The 20,314-nt window shown below is 43.8% G+C and overlaps 1 protein-coding gene across 1 annotated transcript in view; it reads right to left on the minus strand.

Annotated features, from left to right (window-relative positions):
* Positions 1–20,314, minus strand: part of MGARP (mitochondria localized glutamic acid rich protein) — a 93,322-nt gene that overhangs the window by 13,367 nt on the left and 59,641 nt on the right. The gene's annotated exons all lie outside the window — the stretch shown is intronic.

Genomic DNA, 20,314 nt, shown 5'->3' on the forward strand with positions numbered 1-20,314 from the left:
AAAAAGACAGAAAATGTTAAAAAAAAGCAACCTGTGTTTTTCTTCGTTTCTTCATAAATTTAGGCCAAAATGTATACTGCTACATTTCCTTGGTGAAAATAACCCAAATCACTGTATAATATTTAGTCTGTAGGAAATTTATAGAGTCCACAAACTATGGTATATATCTGAAAATCGATCAATCCTGATGTACTCAATTCTTCAGGACCGAAAATGCCAGGACAGTACAAAAATCCCCCCAATGACAGTTCAAGGTATTTAATAAGAGGCATGCCAAGTTTTTTTAAATGTAATTTTTTTTCTTCAGTTTTTTGGAAAATGAAGATGTTTATTTATTTTTTTTACATACTAACACCAGTGCAGTACAGTGTCATCATGGAACTTTTTTTAAAAAGTGAACACACACTATTATGAGGAGGCAATCAGGATTTTATTTATTTATTTACACATTGTGATTGCTTATAACAGTGAGTTTTAATTTAGATATTGCCGGAGAAATATTTAAGAAGCACCACATCCCTTGATATTAGTCAAAAATTAGCAGAGGAAATGTTATGGGACTTTTAGTGCCGGTTCACACTGCCGCGACCACTAAAGTCGCCTCATAAGGGGCGACTTCTAGCGCAACTTTTAGCGCGACTTTTAGTGCGACTTGTGAATTATTATATAGACGACTTATATGATAGACGACTTTGTACGACTTTGTATTTGGCCAATCAGAATATGATGTGTTGTGACCTAATTTCCCTTTCCTGTTTTTTTTTTGCTGGCATTTATCGGGCATTTTTTGGGCGTCTTTGGAGGCAGGCATGTCTTTAGTGTCTGGGGGGTCTAAAAAGTGTACCTGTGAAGTTTCATCTCTGTAGCATGTCCAGAACCAGAAAAAAAAGAGCATTTTTCTTATAATTTTTATGAGCACATGAATATGGCTTCTCTCCACCTGGCCGTTTTTCTTGCAGGCATTTTTGGAGGCAGGCGTGACTTTTTTTGGATTTAGTGTCTGGGGGGTCTAAAAAGTGTACCTGTGAAGTTTCAGCTCTGTAGCATGTCCAGAACCCCAAAAAAATATAATTTTTCTTATAATTATTTATACAGCAGTGTGGCGGCTTCTCTACACCTTGAATTTTTTCTTGCAGGCATTTATCAGGCATTTTTGGAGGCAGGCATGACTTTTTTTGGATTTAGTGTCTGGGGGGTCTAAAAAGTGTACCTGTGAAGTTTCAGCTCTGTAGCATGTCCAGAACCCCCAAAAAAATATCATTTTTCTTATAATTATTAATACAGCAGTGTGGCGGCTTCTCTACACCTTGCATTTTTTCTTGCAGGCATTTATCGGGCATTTTTGGAGGCAGGCGTGACTTTTTTTGGATTCAGTGTCTGGGGGGGGGGGGGGGTCTAAAAAGTGTACCTGTGAAGTTTCAGCTCTGTAGCATGTCCAGAACCCCCCAAAAAAATATCATTTTTCTTATAATTATTAATACAGCAGTGTGGCGGCTTCTCTACACCTTGCATTTTTTCTTGCAGGCATTTATCGGGCATTTTTGGAGGCAGGCATGACTTTTTTTGGATTTAGTGTCTGGGGGGTCTAAAAAGTGTATTTGTGAAGTTTCAGCTCTGTAGAATGTCCAGAACCCAAAAAATATATAATTTTTCTTATAATTATTAATACAGCAGTGTGGCGGCTTCTCTACACCTTGCATTTTTTTTTGCTGGCATTTATCGGGCATTTTTTGGGCGTCTTTGGAGTCATGCCTGCCTAGGCACTAGGCATATGTGACATTGAACGATTTAGCGTTACAAATTCGGTCATTACATGATGGCACGATCGTCTGCTCTCACGGACGATTTTTCGAAAACGAGTTTGCCCGATATTTCGGCTAGTGTATGGCCAGCATTAGTCTTTGAGGCAACAGCTTTAACCGAAATACCACTTTTAGGTAGCTTGACCTTTTAATTTAATTCAACATGCCAAAATTATTTGGTAAATCCTTAAAGCAAACGAGACAAAAAAAAAACCTGTAAAGAAAAAGACCTAGTATATCTGTCAAAGTAAACTAGTTCAAAATGTGTACCAGTGCAAAGAAAATTGTGCAATCACACTGATTAGCGCTGAGCACACACCAATGACCACAAATAATAGGTCAGAACCTGTCAAGGCGCCAATGACAGAGCCTTTCTTAATGTATGATGACATATTCAAGCTGACACAGTGAAGCCAAATGAAGCTAATGTAATTGAACACATAGTACAGTAATCCCTGAAAAATGTTCACTAGCAGCCTTGTGTAAGCCATACAAGTCAAATGTATTTTCAGACTATAGCTTCAATTCAGACATGAGGTCGTTCTCACATACTAACAGTTGGCTGAATGTTAGTGCATTACATAAAAATTTACATTATGCAACAAGTAAAAGCATATGCTTACTGATCCTGCAACTTGTTTCAAGGCATCCTTCCTGCTCAGAACTACAAAATCTCCCTCCAAAAGATGGTTCCTGGGAACTTGAGTATAGCGGAGTAGAGTTGTGAATCATTTTTTTCTAATAACCCTGCATATTTTAACACAAACGCTGTCCCTATTTTTTCAGGTTGACATCACTTAGCACTTCCTTGAAAACATATTCACCGGCCCATCAACAGCAGCCAGAGGGGTTTGTCAGCAGGGCAGCCTAGTGCACAAGATCTATGCTGGGAAAATTATTAGAGTAGTGCTCCTCTTGCATTTGACTAGACTAGGGGTTGGCAACCTTTGGGAGGTGGAAATCTACCCGAACAACATGAAAGGGATAGAATATCACAGGGGTTTGGCGCCCTTTTTTTTTTTTCTAGAAATTAACTACCAAGGCCTAAAGAGTAAAGAATACTTAGAAAATATAATAAGACAAATATATAAACTTAGCCTACCTAAAAGTGGACAGTGTCAGTCAGTAGAGCAGTGGATACTGTTAGTAGGGCAGTGGGTGGTGTGTGGATGGTGTCAGTGGGGCAGAGGTTGGTGTCAGTAGGGCAATGCACGGTGTCAGTAATTTTTATTTTTTAAATTTTTTGGAAGCCCAGTTGGGGAGCTTTGGTGAAATATCATAGGCCTAAACAGACCCCTGATGTCTCACTTGAGACAGAGAAAGAAAATGAGGATATACATTTATCAATTCTTTTCTCTGCAGCCTCAGCTGCACAGGACAGGGAATGAATGGGAAGTGCTCTATGTTGAGCGGCTTCCTGTTCATTCACAAACTGAAGCATAGGAAACACAGTTTCTTAAGCTTCAGTTACGAATGAACACAGGAGCAATCAGTACTGATCACAGACTGCGTTCATTCAGAAAAGGAAGTGGCCGGTAAATTACATATTTTCGTCCTGAAGCGATCCCCCGCATTAGCCAGTGGGAGAGGAGAGGGGGAAAGCCGCCAGCGCTGCAAGGGGGACAGGGAAGCCCACAGGAGGCCCGAGCAAAAGAAGCAACAGGAAACTGGAGAGGAGGGGCGGAGGGGTGGCATTTAGTGGAACCGATATACTGTATGTAGTCTATTGTGAGCAGCTGAATGCCGGTGAGAGGGAGAGGAGGAGAAGCAGGCATTCAGCTCCTGGAGGGAGGAAAATTCAAGTTAGACTTACCGGTAACTTGTTTTCCAATAGTCTTTCAGGACAGCACCTTAGAGAGATGGCTCCTCCCTCTCCTCATCAGGAAACACCCCATCCACCAGATTTTAAAAGGAGGCTTCTCCCACCATTCATCAGTTTGTAGAAGAGTACCTCCGGCCCATGCTGGAACACATAAACAGATATGGTTAATCACAGCAATACATTTTATACAATAGGGCGGGATCCTCCTGCTGTCCTGAAAGACTATTGGAAAACAAGTTACCGGTAAGTCTAACTTGAATTTTCCCTAAAACGTCTTTCAGGACAGCACCTTAGAGAGGATTATCGAGACTTACTCAATTTAGGGAGGGACCACAGCTTGCAGGACCTTTCTGCCAAAAGCCTGATCTTCAGCTGCCAAAAGGTCCAACCTATAGTGTCTTGCAAATGTAAAGTAGCTTGACCACGTAGCCGCTTTGCAGATCTGATCTGGAGTGGCACCAGCTTTCTCTGCCCATGTAGTGGCTAACGCTCTAGTAGAGTGAGCTCTGATCCCCTGTGGGGGAGACAATTTCATTTGGGAGTAAGCCTCTGAAATAGCGGATCTGAGCCATCTGGCTATTGATCCTTTTGATGCCTGGCGACCTTTTTTGTTGCCAGAGAAAAGAACAAAAAGAGAGTTTGATGATCTAAACTCTTTAGTAACCTCCAAGTAGTGTATAAGAACCCTTCTTACATCTAGGTAGTGAAAGCTTTCTTCCTTATCTCCTGATGGATTAGGGCAGAAGGTAGGTAACACAATTTCTTGTGAGCGGTTTCTCGTTGAAGCTACTTTTGGGAGAAACCCTGGATCCGTCTTGAGAATTATCCTGTCTGGATATATGGACAAAAAAGGTTTGATAGCTGATAAAGCATGTAATTCACTGATTCTTCTTGCTGATGTTATTGCCACCAAGAAGACCGTCTTGAGGGTAAGGTTTTTTAGTGTAACCGTTTCTAGTGGTTCAAAAGGTTCCTTTGTGAAGGCCTGAAGGACCACCGACAAGTCCCATTTGGGGAAGCTTCTGACAGGCACTGGTCTGGAGCGGGTAAGGGCCCTGAAGAATCTGATGATTAAAGATTCTGAAGAAATGGGCCTTTCCAAGAATACCCCCAGGGCTGTAACTTGTACCTTGAGGGTACTTACTGCCAAACCTTTTCCTGCGCCCTCCTGTAGGAACTCCAAAATTGAAGTAATACAGTTCAATTTTTGATCTTTCAATTCACACCAGGTATTATATGTCTTCCAAACTTTTGCATATATATTCCTTGTGACTTTTTTCCTACTGGAAAGTAGAGTAGCAATTAATGCGTCTGAAAATCCTTTCCTTTTCAGCAGTTGCTCCTCAGATACCAGGCGGTGAGCTTTAGCTTTTCCACTTCTGGATGATAGACTGGACCTTGAAGCAGTAGGTCTTGACGAAGAGGGAGCTGAAAAGCAGGTTTGACTGATAGTTGAAGGACAGTCGAAAACCAAACCCTTTTGGGCCAATAAGGTGTGATCAGGATCACTGAGGCTCTTTCCATTTGGATTTTTCTCAATACCAACGGAATGAGCTGGAAGGGGGGGAAGGCATACCCCAACCTGAACCTCCAGGGATGTGCCAGGGAATCTACTCCCAGAGAGTTGTCGTTTCTGTGGAGTGAGAAGTAAAGTGGAAGTTTTGGGTTTTCTTTCGTTGCAAACAGATCCACCTCTGGCTTTCCCCAAGTCTTGGTTATCAACATGAAGACTTCTGGGTTCAAGCTCCATTCTGCTTCTCGGATCTTCTGCCTGCTTAAATAATCCGCCACACTGTTTAGTGTACCTTTTAGGTGGATTGCTGACAAGGAAAGTAACTGCCTTTCCGCCCATTGCAGAATTTCCGTTGCCAAAAGCTGTAGGGTTTTGCTTCTTGTGCCCCCTTGCTTGTTTAGATATGCCACTGTAGTGGCGTTGTCTGAAAGGACTTGAACATGAGTCCCCTGAAGATTTTGAGAGAAGGCAGTTAGGGCTAGGCCGACTGCCTTTAATTCCTTCCAATTTGAGGATTTTCTTGTCTCGGTCTGAGACCAAACCCCCTGTGCCAGGTTTTGGTTCCAGTGGGCTCCCCACCCCCACCTGCTGGCATCCGTTGTTAACCTCTGGTCTGCCGGGAAGGACCAGGCCAAACCCTGAGACAAGGTTATCCGATTTCTCCACCACCAAAGGGACCTCTTGACCTTGGTGGGGATTTTTACCTTTAAGTCCAAAGTCTCTGGATTGTGATCCCAGATTCTGAGGAGGAAATATTGGAGTGGTCGAAAATGCAGCCTTGCCCATTGGACAGCTGGAATTGATGCAGTCAGGTTTCCAAGGACTGACATGATCTCTCTGATCGACCACCACTGATTTGTTTGTAGCCTTGCTACCAAATTCTGTATTTTGACCTGTTTGTCTTCTGGTAGGAAGATTCTTTGTTCCACAGAGCATAACTGAAACCCTAGGAACTGAACCCGCTGAACCGGTGTGAGATTCGATTTCTTGATGTTCACTATCCATCCCAGAGCTTCTAGATGACCTCTTGCCTTGTGCAGGTCCTCTTGAAGTTTTTCCTTTGACGGGGCAAAGAAAAGCAGGTCGTCCAGGTAAGGCACCACAGAGATTCCCTGAAGGCGGAGGGGAGCTAGACACTCTGCCATTACCTTCGTAAAAATACGAGGGGAGGATGATAGCCCGAAAGGGAGTGCTTTGAATTGGATATGGAGCATTTCCTTTCCCAGATTTACTGCCAACCTTAGGAATCTCTGTGAGTGAGGGGCAATAGGGATATGTAGGTAAGCATCCCTTAAGTCGATTGATGCCATGAAGCATCCTTTTGTTAACAGGGTTCTGACTGTAAGAATTGAGTCCATTCGAAACTTTTTGTACAGAACTGACCTGTTTAATGGTTTCAGATTCAGTATAAGACGAAAATCCCCCGATGGTTTCTTTATCAAAAATATGTGGGAATAAAATCCCTGATGTTGTTCCTCCACTGGAACTGGACAGACAACTCCCTGTCGCCTCAGGTCCTTTAACAGGTCCATCATAGCCAGGGCTTTTTCTGCATCTCTTGGGAGGTTTGTGACAAAGAACCTTTCGGGTGGCGTCTCTGAAAACTCTATGTTGTAGCCTTGGGACAGCATACCCAGAATGTATTGATTTTCTGTTATGGCTGCCCAATAGGGGAGGAATTCCCTCAATCTTCCTCCCACCGGCAATGTCTTGTCATTGTGTTTTGTTGGTTGACACAGGAGGATGGAAGAGAACACCTCCTTTCCCTTTGGGTTTTTGTGTCGACCAGTTTCTTCTCTTCTCCTGAGGTCTGCTATTTTGCTGAGCTTTTTGAGGTCGAAAAAGCTTCTTTGCTGCCTGTTTCTTCTTCACAGGAAAAGACCTCTTTTTGTCTGCTGTTCTATCTAGAACAGAGTCTAGCCCAGGCCCGAATAGTAGATCCCCTTGAAAAGGAAGTCCACACAGCTTATTTTTAGAAGCTGTATCTCCAGGCCATGTCTTTAACCAAAGAGCCCTTCTGGCTGAGTTGGATAAAGCTGCAGATCTTGCTGTCATCTTCACTGACTCTGCTGAAGCGTCAGCAATGAAGGCTATGGCCGTGGAGAGCGTGGAAAAGGAATCCAAAATTTCCTGTTTAGGTGAGTCTGCTGTGATGTGTGCTTTTAGCTGGCTAAGCCAGTATTCCAGATTCCTGGACACACAGGTTACTGCCATGGCAGGTTTCAGACTCCCCATGATGGATTGCCAGGATCTCTTAAGTTGCTGGTCCATCTTCTTATCCATGGGATCCCTCAGTATTCCCATGTCTTCAAATGCTAGGTCTGTTGACCTAGAAACCTGGGAGAAGGCTGCATCAATCTTTGGCATCTTATTCCAGGGAGCTCCTGGGTCCTCATCAAAAGGAAATCGCCTTTTAAAGGCTTTAGGGAAGAAGGTTTTCTTTTCCGGATCAGCCCACTCATGTTTTATTGCATCTGAGATGGTCTGATGCACTGGGAAGATACGGCCCTTAGGCTCTTCCAAGCCTGCATACATTTTGTCATGTAGGGACAGTTCCTTCTTTTCCTCCTCTAGACCCAGGGTGATGTAAACTGCCCTCAGGAGACCATCCACTTGCTCTAAGGATAGTTTGTATTTAGTGGGCCTGCTTTGTGCCCCTCCCTCCTCTTCTTCCTCTGAATCCTCCTTGGAATGTGAGGGGGAATTATCTCCTTGGGTGGAAGGAACCCCTTCTGTCCCCACCGAAGGAAGCAATTGTGAACCCTGAGAGGACAGTGAGGCTGATGGCTGACTCAGGGCAGGGTCCTGTAGGGATGACCGAAAAGATTGGATGGTAGCATCCAATTCCTTCCTCACAGATGCGACTAAATCGCCACAAACTGCAGATGCTTCTTCCTTTACTAGTGCATCAATACATCCCTGGCAAAGTGTCTTTTTCCAACTTTCCGACAACTTTGCTTTGCATGAAGGACACTTTCTCTTGAAAACAGTTTCAGAGCTTTTAGCCTGGAAGACATGAATGGGAAAACATACACATGCTTCTTAAAAGTCAGCCTGATTCTCAGGGCCACCAAAGGTGCACAGAAAGACATTTAAAGGGAAGTCCCATGTGCCCTGACAGGCCCCCAGCCACCGGGGGGATAGTAAAAGGGATGGAGAGAGACCCCACAGTAAGATAGGCCATATAAAGATACCCCTTACCTGGGCCTTACTGGTGCCTGTGCCTGTCCCACTCGCTGAAGAAGCTTCCATCGCTTGGCAGCGGTATCACCCGTGGCTTCGGTACCGGTTCCGGAGACCAAAGCGCACCTGCACTGGACCGGATCCGGAATAAGGCACCAGCTTGCTCCTCCCTTCTTCCTCTGCGTCCGGCGGAAATGACGCCATACGCCCCCTGCAGAACGCTGCCCTTTCCGGAACCTCACTTCCGGTCCGGACGAGCGTCACTCGATCCGGAGAAATGGCGGCAAATTTGAAAAAAAGGCGGCGGAAACCTAAGAAAAATCGTTCCGCTCCTCCAAGATGCCTTCCCAGGGCTGTGCTCTGCGAGGTCTTGACTCAGCCTAGAGCACTGAAGAGGAAGAAGGAGCCCATGCACTGCAGTCGGTCGCGTGAATGGGAGAAGCAATCGTCTCCAAAAAAGGGTAGGTGGACGTAGGAAGCCCGGTCTCTCAGGATAGCACCTTAAGAGCCCAGCTCCCCACAGAGGTGTTCCTCGGCCGGAGGAAACACAAAAACTGATGAATGGTGGGAGAAGCCTCCTTTTAAAATCTGGTGGATGGGGTGTTTCCTGATGAGGAGAGGGAGGAGCCATCTCTCTAAGGTGCTGTCCTGAAAGACGTTTTAGGGAAAAATAGGATTTTTATGCTTACCCTAAAATCCATTTCTCTGAGTTCATTGGCAGACGCAGCGCTCCATATTCAGAACCATAGGGTTATATCACTGCCTACAGAAGTAAGACATTAAGCAGAAAAAAGACTTGACTACGCCTATGGGCAGTCCTAGCTGGTATACTTCCCCCTCTCTGCTATAGGCCTTCAGTTTCCTAACAAGCAGTGTCAGAAGTATCAAAACTCCATAGAGGGGTGGGTGCTGTGCCCGTCAATGAACTTGGATAAATAGATTTTACGGTAAGTACAAAAATCCTATTTTCTCTTTCGTTCATTGACGGGCACAGCGCTCCATATTCAGAAAAATAGGGACATCCCCAAGCAGTGCCAAAAATGAGGGGTGGGACAACAAAAAAATCTGAAGGCTTAACACAAGAAGCCAACCAAGTAACAGAAGCTCAACAAAAAACAACTAGAATCCAACCTGAACAATGCACCCCCAAAGTGAGAACAGACCCTCTAAATAGCAGCCTGCAAAACCTTGCAGCCAAAGGAAGCATCTGCAGATGCCAGCACATCCCCTTTGTGGAATTTTGTAAAAGTGTGCACCGGTGACCAAGTGGCCGCCTTGCAAACCTGCGCCACTGACGCCTGATGACGGAAGGCCCAAGAAGCACTAAGCGCCCGGGTAGAGTGTGCCGTTACTGGGAAAGGAGATACACCCGAATCGGGTGAACCACATCTAATGCATGTATTGCTAATTCCCTGGAATGAGTCGGCCTGTGACACAGGGAAGGCAACACAATGTCTTCCTTCAAACAAAAGTCAGAGAGCACCTTAGGTAGAAATGACGGGTGTGGACGAAGAACCACCTTATCTTTGTGGGCCACCAGATAGGGGGTATGACAAGATAACATCTCCAGTTTCAAAACTCTGCGAGCAGAGGTAATGGCCACCAAAAAAGTTACCGTCTAAAACAGTCTAAAACAGCGTAAACAGGGGAATATGAGGGGGAATATTTTTGCGAAATGGTGAAAATGGAACATACGTAAAAAAGGAAATATCCAAATTTCTCAAAAAATCTAGAGGTTTTCTTACAATTTTCAGAGCTTGTTTAAGACCCCCCAAATCATATCTTTTCTGAAAGCACATGACCTGTAGAATGACTGATTTTAACGCCTAGCGATATTTGTGCAAATGTTTATGAAAACTATATATTCACTAAAAATTCTCCAAATTCGATATAAACACAGCAAATTTCACAAAACTCCTTTTAAATTCCTACTAAATTTAAAACCTAACCTGTATTGAGTTAATAAATAACAAATATTTGTAATTTTTAAATTACGCCTTTTTACAAATGGGGGAAAAATTTAATGTATGCAAAAATGTAAAGAACCACATTTCTCTAAAAATCTGAAGGTTTGCAATGTTCACTTACAGCTTTCAGAGTTTGTTAAAGCCAAACCCAAACCATATATTTTCTGAAAGTATAGGACCAGTAGAATAAAAGAAAATTGCTACTGATTTTTAAGGCCCCTACGATATTTGCGCAAATATTTACCAAATCAATATTTGTTCGCTAAAAATAGACTAAAATCATATATAGCAGATACAAATTTTACAAAATTCCTGCTAAATTCCTACTAAATATAAAAGCTTAACCTGTATTGAGTTAATATATAACAAATATTTATTAATTTTTTTATTGCACCTTTTTGTGAAATGGTGAATACTGAACATATACAAAACTGTAAATAACCAAATTTCTCTAAAAATCTGGAGGTTTTAATTTTTTCATTTTCAGCTTTCAGAGTTTTTAAAAGACCCCCCAAACTATACATTTTCTGAAAGAAAAGGGCCAGTAAAATAAATGGAAGGTGCTACGGATTTTTAAGGCCCTGCAATATTTGAGCAAATGTTTGCCAAAACAAGATTTTCGCTAAAAATGCACTAAAATCATTATTAGCAGATACAAACACAGCAAATTTTACAAAATCCCTGCTATGTGCCTTCTAAATATAAAAGCTAAACCTGTGTTGAGTTAATAAATAACAAATATTTGTACATTTTAAGTTGCGCCTTTTTGAGAAACAGTGAAAATCAGACGAACGCAAAAATGTCTCAAAAACAAATCTGGAGGTTTTCCTTTTTCACTTACAGCTTTCATAGTTTATAAAAGACCCCCCCCCCCCCAAACCATATATTTTCTGAAAGCACATGGTCAGTAGAATAAAAAGAAGGTGCTACTGATTTTTAAAGCACCACGATATTTGCGCAAATGTTTATCAAACCTATATTTTAGCTGAAAATACACTAAAATTATTAATAGTGGATTCATACATGGCAAAATGTACAAAATTCTAACTAAATATAAAAGTTAAAACTGTATTGAGTTAATAAATAATAAATATTTGTACATTTTAAATTGTACCTTTTTGTGAAATGGTGAAAACTGAATGTACGCAAAACTATAAATAAAAACAATTTACTCTAAAAATTCAGGGGTTACTGTTTTTCACTTACAGCTTTCAGAATTTGAAAAGTCCCCTCAGGCTCGGTTCACACTGGTGCGATGCGGGAAACCCTGCGAATCCAGTGCGCACCTGAATCGCTGGCAGTTCACACTGCCCTCTGCGAGCTGCTACAGGTGTCAATACAAAGTTAATGACACCCTCAGATTGGTTTGCAGATCACAGTGCGAACTGTGATTTCAGACAGGAATCGCATTGCATGTGTGTGAACACCGGTGGCCCATTTCCATCCGGCTGCCCCATAGAGAACAGCGGCTTTGTCCGTGTCCATTCTGCATCAGCAGAGCGGACGTGGACCTGTCATCCGGCTGCTCAGTAGGGATCAGCAGAGAGAGCACTCGCTGAGCAGGCGGATCTGCTTGACAGAGTCCACTCCATGTTTTTTTTTTTTATTATATATTTTTTTCTTTTTTGGGGGGGGGGGGGTCTTTGGTGAGATATTAGAGGTCTAAACAGACACCCCGTAGGGATGGCTGCCTTGGTCAGCAGCTGCAGGCGGCAGTAGGGATGCCACCGGGGGGATGGATGGATGGGGGGTGCAGGGATCGGTATGGGGGGGGGATCAGCCTGCCTGGGGGGGAAATTTGGTGATCCCCCCTAAGCCCCAGCAGCACCGGAAGCCGACGGGAGCAGTAGAGGGGGGATGCCGGCTTCTAATGGTAGCTGCAGCAGATCGGGTTTGCAGGGGGGCGGATTGGGTGTGGGTGGGGGGGGGTGAATCAATGCTGGGTGTGAAGTAAGGAGGTGAAGGGGATAGAAAAGTAGGGTGGGGGGGGGAGTAGTTTTAGGTGACAGGGAGCGGCGGGAGGTGGAGGGGCTAGGGACAGGGAAGCAGCGGCAGAGTTATAGAATTGTTCAGCAGAGCCTGCTGAACAATTCTGTTATAAGTTCATGGTCACTGAAGTGACCATGAACTTATAGCAGGGGGAGAAATGAGGTCTGTATAGCGTACGGACCTTGCCAGCTGCAAGCAGTGCTATAGGCAGCGAAAGGGTAATGACCAGGTGCAGAACTGATCCGCGGCCTGGGTAGATATCCAAGCACAAAATAAATTTTGACTGCACTCCAGCATATAAAGGATAAATCTTTTCTCTTTATTCCCTAATGTAAATCAATCTTGACAATACCAAAAGCAGAAAAAAAACACAGAGTAAGTTGATATGTTTCACAAACTAAATTCGCTTAATCATAACTTAAAATGCACCTCTGTGTGTATCACCTAAATAGTAAAGAAAAGAGCTGAACGCAATAGGTGCAAGATAATGCCGTTTAGCATATCCAACAGGTTTCTATATGCAAAGATGGAAAAAAAACTTGTAACTTAGTAACAAACATTTATTAATGTACAAAATATAGAACCTTTGTGAATTCATCAATAGGGTATGGGCATATAAGTATACAAATAAAATGTAAAGACTTACAAAAATGTATCCATGTCTCCTCCTTTGTAAAAAAAAAGACCCATATACTCATCGATGTAAAGATCATCATAGTCGCACAAACACGAGAAATCAAAGGCATATTCTCAACCGATACCATTGGTGGATAAAAAAGACATTTAGATATAAATCTAACAAAAGATCTCCACGGGGATTGATCGAGAATCGCCCAAAGGGGAGAAACAACAGTAACCATAGGCATTAGGCAGGAAAAACAAATAAAACATTAGAGACCCTTCTGATATGTACTTGCAAGAGAAAAGATTAGCTGTCCATACAAAGAGAGAACAAACATCAAATTTCAGATATCTAATATCTCTCGACAGCACAGAGGCATCTGTAATGGACATTACCTGTCTGTGGAATGAACTACCAGAGGGAAATATAGCAAAAAACAAATAGAAAACGAATAGAAAAAAGTGGGGGGGGGCAAACTTAAATGAAATAAATAGTGATCATATCGCTATTCATAATAGTATGTGACATCCCACTTGTAGTTTAATCCCTTAGGTATTCTAGTCTGGAGCTTGAAGATCCAGAATACTTCCCTCTTACATAGGAGGCAAATAACATCCCCTCCTCTTTGGGGAACTCTTACCCTTTCAATAACTGCACTTGCATGTATAGTATTGAAATGGTGAGCAATATTGGATGATTTGCATCCCCTAATATCTCCCAGATGTTTACTAAACCTATCTTTCAGCCTGCGAATAGTTCTTCCACCATATTGAATGGAACACGCTCCACGTGTAACGACAAATAGTCTGTAACTAATGTTACAATTAAAAAATGTATTAATGTCATATGTGGTGTCACAAGCAGTAGAGCGAAATTTATTTCCAGACAGAATGTGGGAACAACATTGGCAATCTCCAGAGCCACATCTAAAAGTGCCCTAGAAGTGGAGCCAAGTTAAAGAACGGGGAGATAGTTCATTAGATCTAAAAAAGCTGGGAGATAAATAATTACCCAGAGATCTTGCCCTTCTAGCCACAACATTTACACCCGTATCCAGAATTTGTGCACAAGTTTCAGCATTATAAAGAATTGGTAAATATTTAAAGACAATTTGTTTAAACTCTAGACAAGTACCAGTGGGGGACATGTATTTGTTATTTGCTGTCCTATATCTCCCTTTGGTGGAAAGTAAATCCTTCCTATCCTTCCTCAGAGCTATAGAATAATAAGCTCTATTCAAATACCACTTAGGATAGCCCCTTGCTAAAAATCGACTGTATAAAAGGGTTGATTCTCTCTCAAAAGTAGAATCTTCACTGCATATCCTACGAAGTATAGGATAAATGGCTGAAACGAGTACCAGCAAGAGGTTTCCTAAATCACGGAGTTACAACCTTGCCCTGACAGTGCTTCAGTTTAACATCCAAAAAAATTGACTGTATTAGCATCCATTTGGCCCGTAAAAGAAAGATTATATGTTTTAACAGATTAACAGTGCATATTTATAGCACTGATTACTGTAGTAATGTCACTGGTACCCCCAAAAGTGTCAAAAATGTCAGTCAAGGGTCCGATCTGTCCGCCGCAATGTCGCAGTCCCGCAAAAAAAATCGCAGATCGCCGCCATTACTCATTAAAAAAAAAAACACCAAAAATGACAGAAATCTTTCCCTTAGTTAGTAAACGCAATAACTTTTGCGCAAACCAATCAAAATACGCTTATTGCGATTTTTTTTACCAAAAATATGTAGCAGAAAACAAATTGGCCTAAAATGATAAAAAAATTTTGATTTTTACATTTTTTTGGGGGAATTTCATATATAAAAATGTGAAAAATAGTGTTATTTTTTCAAAGTTGTCGCTCTTTTTTTGTTTATAGCGCAAAAAGTAAAAATCGCACAGGTGATGAAATACCACCAAAAGAAAGCTCTATTTGGGGGGAAAAAAGGACGTAAATTTAGTTTGGGTACAGCGTTGCATGACCGCGCAATTGTCAGTTAAAATCACACAGTGCGGAATCGCAAAAAGTGGCCCAGATGTAAGACAGCAAAATCCTCCGGTGGTAAAGTGGTTAAGTGATACACACAGAGGTGCATTTTACCTTTTGATTAGGTGAATTTAGTTTGTGAAACGCATCAACTTACTCTGTGATTTGTCTGTTTTTGGTATTGTCAAGATTGATTTACATTAAAGCGGAAGTCCAGCCTAATACCTTAAATTCTCTGTAAGCAGAGTTCAGCCTTATGTGTCCCAATCTCAGTTTTTCTCCCTTTATTTTGCAGTATTTATTGCTGTCACATGACTTAAATTCCTCTTCCTGCTGAGTCCAAGAGCCGCAAGTGGGTGTGGTTACTGAAAGCTAGTGACATCACTTCCAGGGAGGGGCACTGTTCCTGTGTAGCCAGTGGGTGTATACAGAATAAGAAGAGCTGATCATAGGTTCCCACCCAGTGTTCTCTCATCAGTAAGGATGCATTGTACATCCTAATTCATGAGAAAATGAAGAAATAATTCACACAGGCCACGGGGAGATGGGGGAGGTGTACATATACAGTATAGCTGTGCTGGGCTTTGAATGAAGACTACTGTAGGAGAAGAGAGCTGGACAGGTGGGGGGCTGCAGGGCCGTCGCGTCAAGGCAGGCAAACCAAGCAATTGCTTGGGGCCCCGAGCTGGCCTGGGGCCCCAAGACCCGACACAGACTGACATTATCATCCAGGGCTCGAGTCCGGCTGCAGGAACGCAGGGGAACAATGACGTCGGTTCCTGAACTCTTTCCATAGCAGGAATGCAGTTCCCATTACCTCCTGTAGGGGGCCCGGCCGGCAGCTGTGTTTCACAGAGCATCCGACAAAATTTTACAACACAGGCACTTTTTTTTTTTTTTGCTTCTGAAGTTCTGCCTGTTTGCCGAGTTCCCTGCTGCTCCCATTTGGTCTGACTGACCAATGACCATATATCCTGGGCCCCAAGTTCCGGTCCTGGCGGAGTGATATCTGTGTCACAGGGAGCAGAGGCTGTCAGTAGACAGCAGCTTCTTCACTGACTGTCTCGTGTCTCCTTCAGCAAGTAAGAGCTGAGCTGAGGAGAGGGCAGGCTCAGGGGAAATCAGCAGCAGCCAAAAGCCACCAAAGCACAGAGGGACAGACAGTATGAGGAAAGTGGGGACCAGCAAGTCTGCAGTGAATGTTGCTTAAATAAGGTATTGTCATTGTCACTAAAAAAAACAGCTTCTTTCTTCACCTAAGCCATGCCTCTGTTGCACACGATTGATGATACAGCAGCTAAATGTGATCATTATCATCATGTTAATCACACAGTGCAGTTGCATTGAACCACAGCATCTGTATTGTGTGATTATTATCATGATGATAATGATGATGATCACAGGACGGACAGTGAAAAGCATTCTTAGGCCTCATTTAGGGCCCTTTTAGGGACACCGGACACTTGGCGTTGCAGATATGTGTCTCCTGTGCAGGGCCATCTTTTACTAGCATGGGATGCACAAAGTGTTGTGTGCGCATCCGCCTCGCCTGCCAGTGTTCTATTCATTTCTACTGGGAAACACAGTTGCATGGGTACAACCACTGGGTCCTATTCTAACATGCAGGTAGGTGTGGGTGCAGGTCCAAATAGAAATGAATGGGAAGCTGGCACGTGGACGCCCACAATACTTTGTGCATCGTCATGCTGGTAAAATACAGCTCTGAACAGGAGACACAACCTACACTTTCTTCATGTGAATGGGCCCCTTACACTTGTGTTTAGTGTGTAGAAAAAAACTTTTTTTTTTTTTTTTTACCATCCCCAAACATTCACCCTTATACTACAAAACAGCAGAGGATGGATACTATATGATGTGGCCATGATGCTTTTTGTGTAGCAAAAATGATCCCCATGGTTGTGTTCAGCCGCCACTTGCACCTGTTTTCCTGGGCTCTCCCATTCCAACAGGTTGGGTTGGCATTGCACAAAGAAGAAGAAGGAACACATGTTTCTTTCTCTCCTCTGTGAAAAATAAAGCTGGAGGCTTTGCGTGTGTGCGGGGGGGGCCTCCATGTCCATTTTGCTTGGGGCCCCCAAATTCCTTCAAACGGCCCTGGGGGGCTGTCAGTGTATCTGGAAGTGCTTTGGGGTTTCAGCTCACCATCTACAATGATCATAGTACAGGCAACCACACTAACTCTATGCGACTTTGAAAATCAGCGACTTTGAAAAGGTACCTGCACTACTTTGATGCAACTTTTGATGCGACTTTGATCCAGAGAGTGTAACGTTGGATTAAAGTTTCACTCTAAATCGCAATAGTGGAAATGTAGACTAAGGCTCAGTTTCCACTAGTGTGACTTGTCATGCGACACACAAAGCAAGGTCCATAAAGACATGGATGAGCGAGTATGGGGTGGAGGAACTTGACTGGCCTGCACAGAGTCCTGACCTCAACCTGAAAGAACACCTTTGTGATGAATTAGAGAGCAGACTGCGAGCCAGGCCTTCTCATCCAACATCAGTGCCTGACCTCACAAATGCGCTTCTGGAAGAATGGTCAAAAATTTCCATAGACACTCTCCTAAACCTTGTGGACTGCCTTCCCAGAAGAGCTGAAGCGGTTACAGCTGCAAAGGGTGGGCCAACTCAATATTGAACCCTATGGACTAAGACTGGGATGCCATTAAAATTCATGTGCGTGTAAAGGAAGGCATCCCAATACTTTTGGTAATAGACTCACATCCTATCCTGTTTGCCCACAGCTCCCGGGTCAGACATTCCTGTCCCTTTTAGGTTTTAGAATAATGAAAAAGCTGGAGCATAACCCCTGAAACCTTTCCTCAAATGGTAAAATTGCAATTACTCCTTGGTTCAAAGGGTCTACAAGTGGCAGAATGGAAGTCTACTAACCAATGCAGGGACATGAGTAAGTTGGACAACATGAAGCAGGGTTGAAGCAGAGAGCAGAAGTCTATCCTGTAATCCCTGGACACCACGTCTTGTACCCACATATCCGAGATGATTATTAACCTTGTGTCTGCAAAGGCAAAGAAGCATCCCTCCCATTTGAGAAGCGCACTCCTTTCTTCAGCATGTTGTAGGGCCAGACTGGCCTACAGGGATACCGGGAAACTTCACGGTAGGCCGGCGAAGCCACCTGCCCTGGGGCTGCTTTGAGCGCAGCATCGCACGTAAAAAATATTGCTGCAGCTAGGCTCAGGCGGACATGTCAACTGCACATGCGCCACCACCGCCGCTTGGGAAAGCCTGTACATGCTCGGCCATTTACCATGCCCACAGCCTTTGCATCTACTGTACCATGCTCGTAGCCCCTGCATCTCTTGTGCCATGCCCGCAGCCTCTGCATCTCCTGTACCATGCCCGCAGCCTCTGCATCTCCTGTACCATGCCCGCAGCCCCTGCATCTCCTGTACCATGCCCACAGCCCCTGCATTTCCTGTACCATGCCCACAGCCCCTGCATTTCCTGTACCATGCCCGCAGCCTCTGCATCTCCTGTACCATGCCCGCAGCCTCTGCATCTCCTGTACCATGCCCGCAGCCTCTGCATCTCCTGTACCATGCCCGCAGCCCCTGCATCTCCTGTACCATGCCCACAGCCCCTGCATCTCCTGTACCATGCCCGCAGCCTCTGCATCTCCTGTACCATGCCCGCAGCCTCTGCATCTCCTGTACCATGCCCGCAGCCTCTGCATCTCCTGTACCATGTCCGCAGCCCCTGCATCTCCTGTACCAAGCCCACAGCCTCTGCATCTCCTGTACCATGCCCGCAGCCTCTGCATCTACTATACCATGCCCGCAGCCATAACCCCCATATATTCCTTCAGGGCCGGCAGTCCTCTTTCACATAAAAGTGGTCCCAGTGGCGAATTCGCAACAGGGATCACTTTTATAAGCGGCAGGAGAGGTACCCCCCCTCCCACCGCTTCTCCGCTTACTAGAGCCATCGGTATCGGGGTAAACGATCCGGTCCTTCTGTGACCCAGGCAGGAAGTCGAGTGGAGGCAAGATGGCTCCCATTCAACTCTATGGCCTTGGAGGACCGGAGCGACGTCATACATTGCTTTTTTTTTTTTTTCTTTTTAGGTGTAGATGTGAGATCTGCGGTCTTTTGTAGATGTGAGATCTGAGGTCTTTTTAACTCCAGATCTCACATTAGAGAGGACCTGTCCTGCTTATTTCTATTACAAGGGATGTTTACATTCCTTGCAATAGCAATAAAAGTGATCAAAAAAACATTTTTTAAAAGGGAGAGTGTAAAAATAAAAGTTAAATAAATAAGAAAAAAAACTAAAAAATGTAAAGCGCCCTGTCCCTCCGAGCTCACGCGCAGAAGCGAACGCATACGCAAGTCGAACCCACATATGTAAACTGTGTTCAAGCCACACGTGAGTTATCACCGCAATCGTTAGAGCGAGAGCTATAATTCTAGCCCTAGACCTCCTCTGTAACTCTAAACTGGTAACCTGTAGACATTTTTAAAATGTCGCCTATGGAGATGTTTGTTGCCATTCCACGAGCGTATGCAATTTTGAAGCATGACATGTTGGGTATCTTTTTACTTGGCATAACATTATCTTTCACATTATAGAAAAAAATTGGGCTAACCTTACTGTTTTCTTATTTATTTATTCAAAAAAAGTGTATTTTTTTGCTACAAAAATTGCAATTGTAAGACCGCTGCGCAAATATGGTGTGACATAAAGTATTGCAACGATCTCCATTTTATTCTCTAGGGTCTCTGCTAACAAAAAAATATATAATGTTTGGGGTTCTAAGTAATTTTCTAGCTAAAAATACTGATTTTTAACTTGTAAATACCAAGTGTCAGAAATAGGCCTGGTCTTTAACCACTTACTGACCAGCCACGTAGACCTACGTCGACTGACTTTAAGTGGTTGTATCGGGATGATGCCTCTAGCCAGTTACCTTTTTTAGAGCCATCGGTCGGCTTTCCGGCGGTAATGACCGATGCGGCTCGGGAGCCGCTCGATCGTTACCCCAGCGAGCGGGAGAGGACGCCCCTCCCGCGGCTCTGCCCAGGTCTCCTGTCCCGCCTTCCGCCGGCTTGTTGGAGTCCCGATCAAAGCCGGATGCGGCTTCGATCGGGTCTCCAATGACGTAACCCGGAGGCGGCGTCCATGACGTCACATCCGGGTTACTCAGCTGCTAAAGGCGCCGGATTTAAAAAGTGAATGTATTCAAAAATGCAGTTTTCAGCGTATTGAATACATGGAAGTGGAGTGGAGGGGTCTAGGGTCTTTTAGAACCCCTATCCCTCCATAAAGAGTACCTGTCACTGCCTATTGCTGTCACAAGGGATGTTTACATTGCTTGTGACAGCAATAAAAGTGATCAGATTTTTTTTTTTAAAAAAAAAACCTGTGCTAAAATTAAAAAAATA

This window comes from Pelophylax lessonae (assembly GCF_965119305.1).
Source record: "Pelophylax lessonae genome assembly, chromosome: 1".
Taxonomy (NCBI): Eukaryota; Metazoa; Chordata; class Amphibia; order Anura; family Ranidae; genus Pelophylax; species Pelophylax lessonae.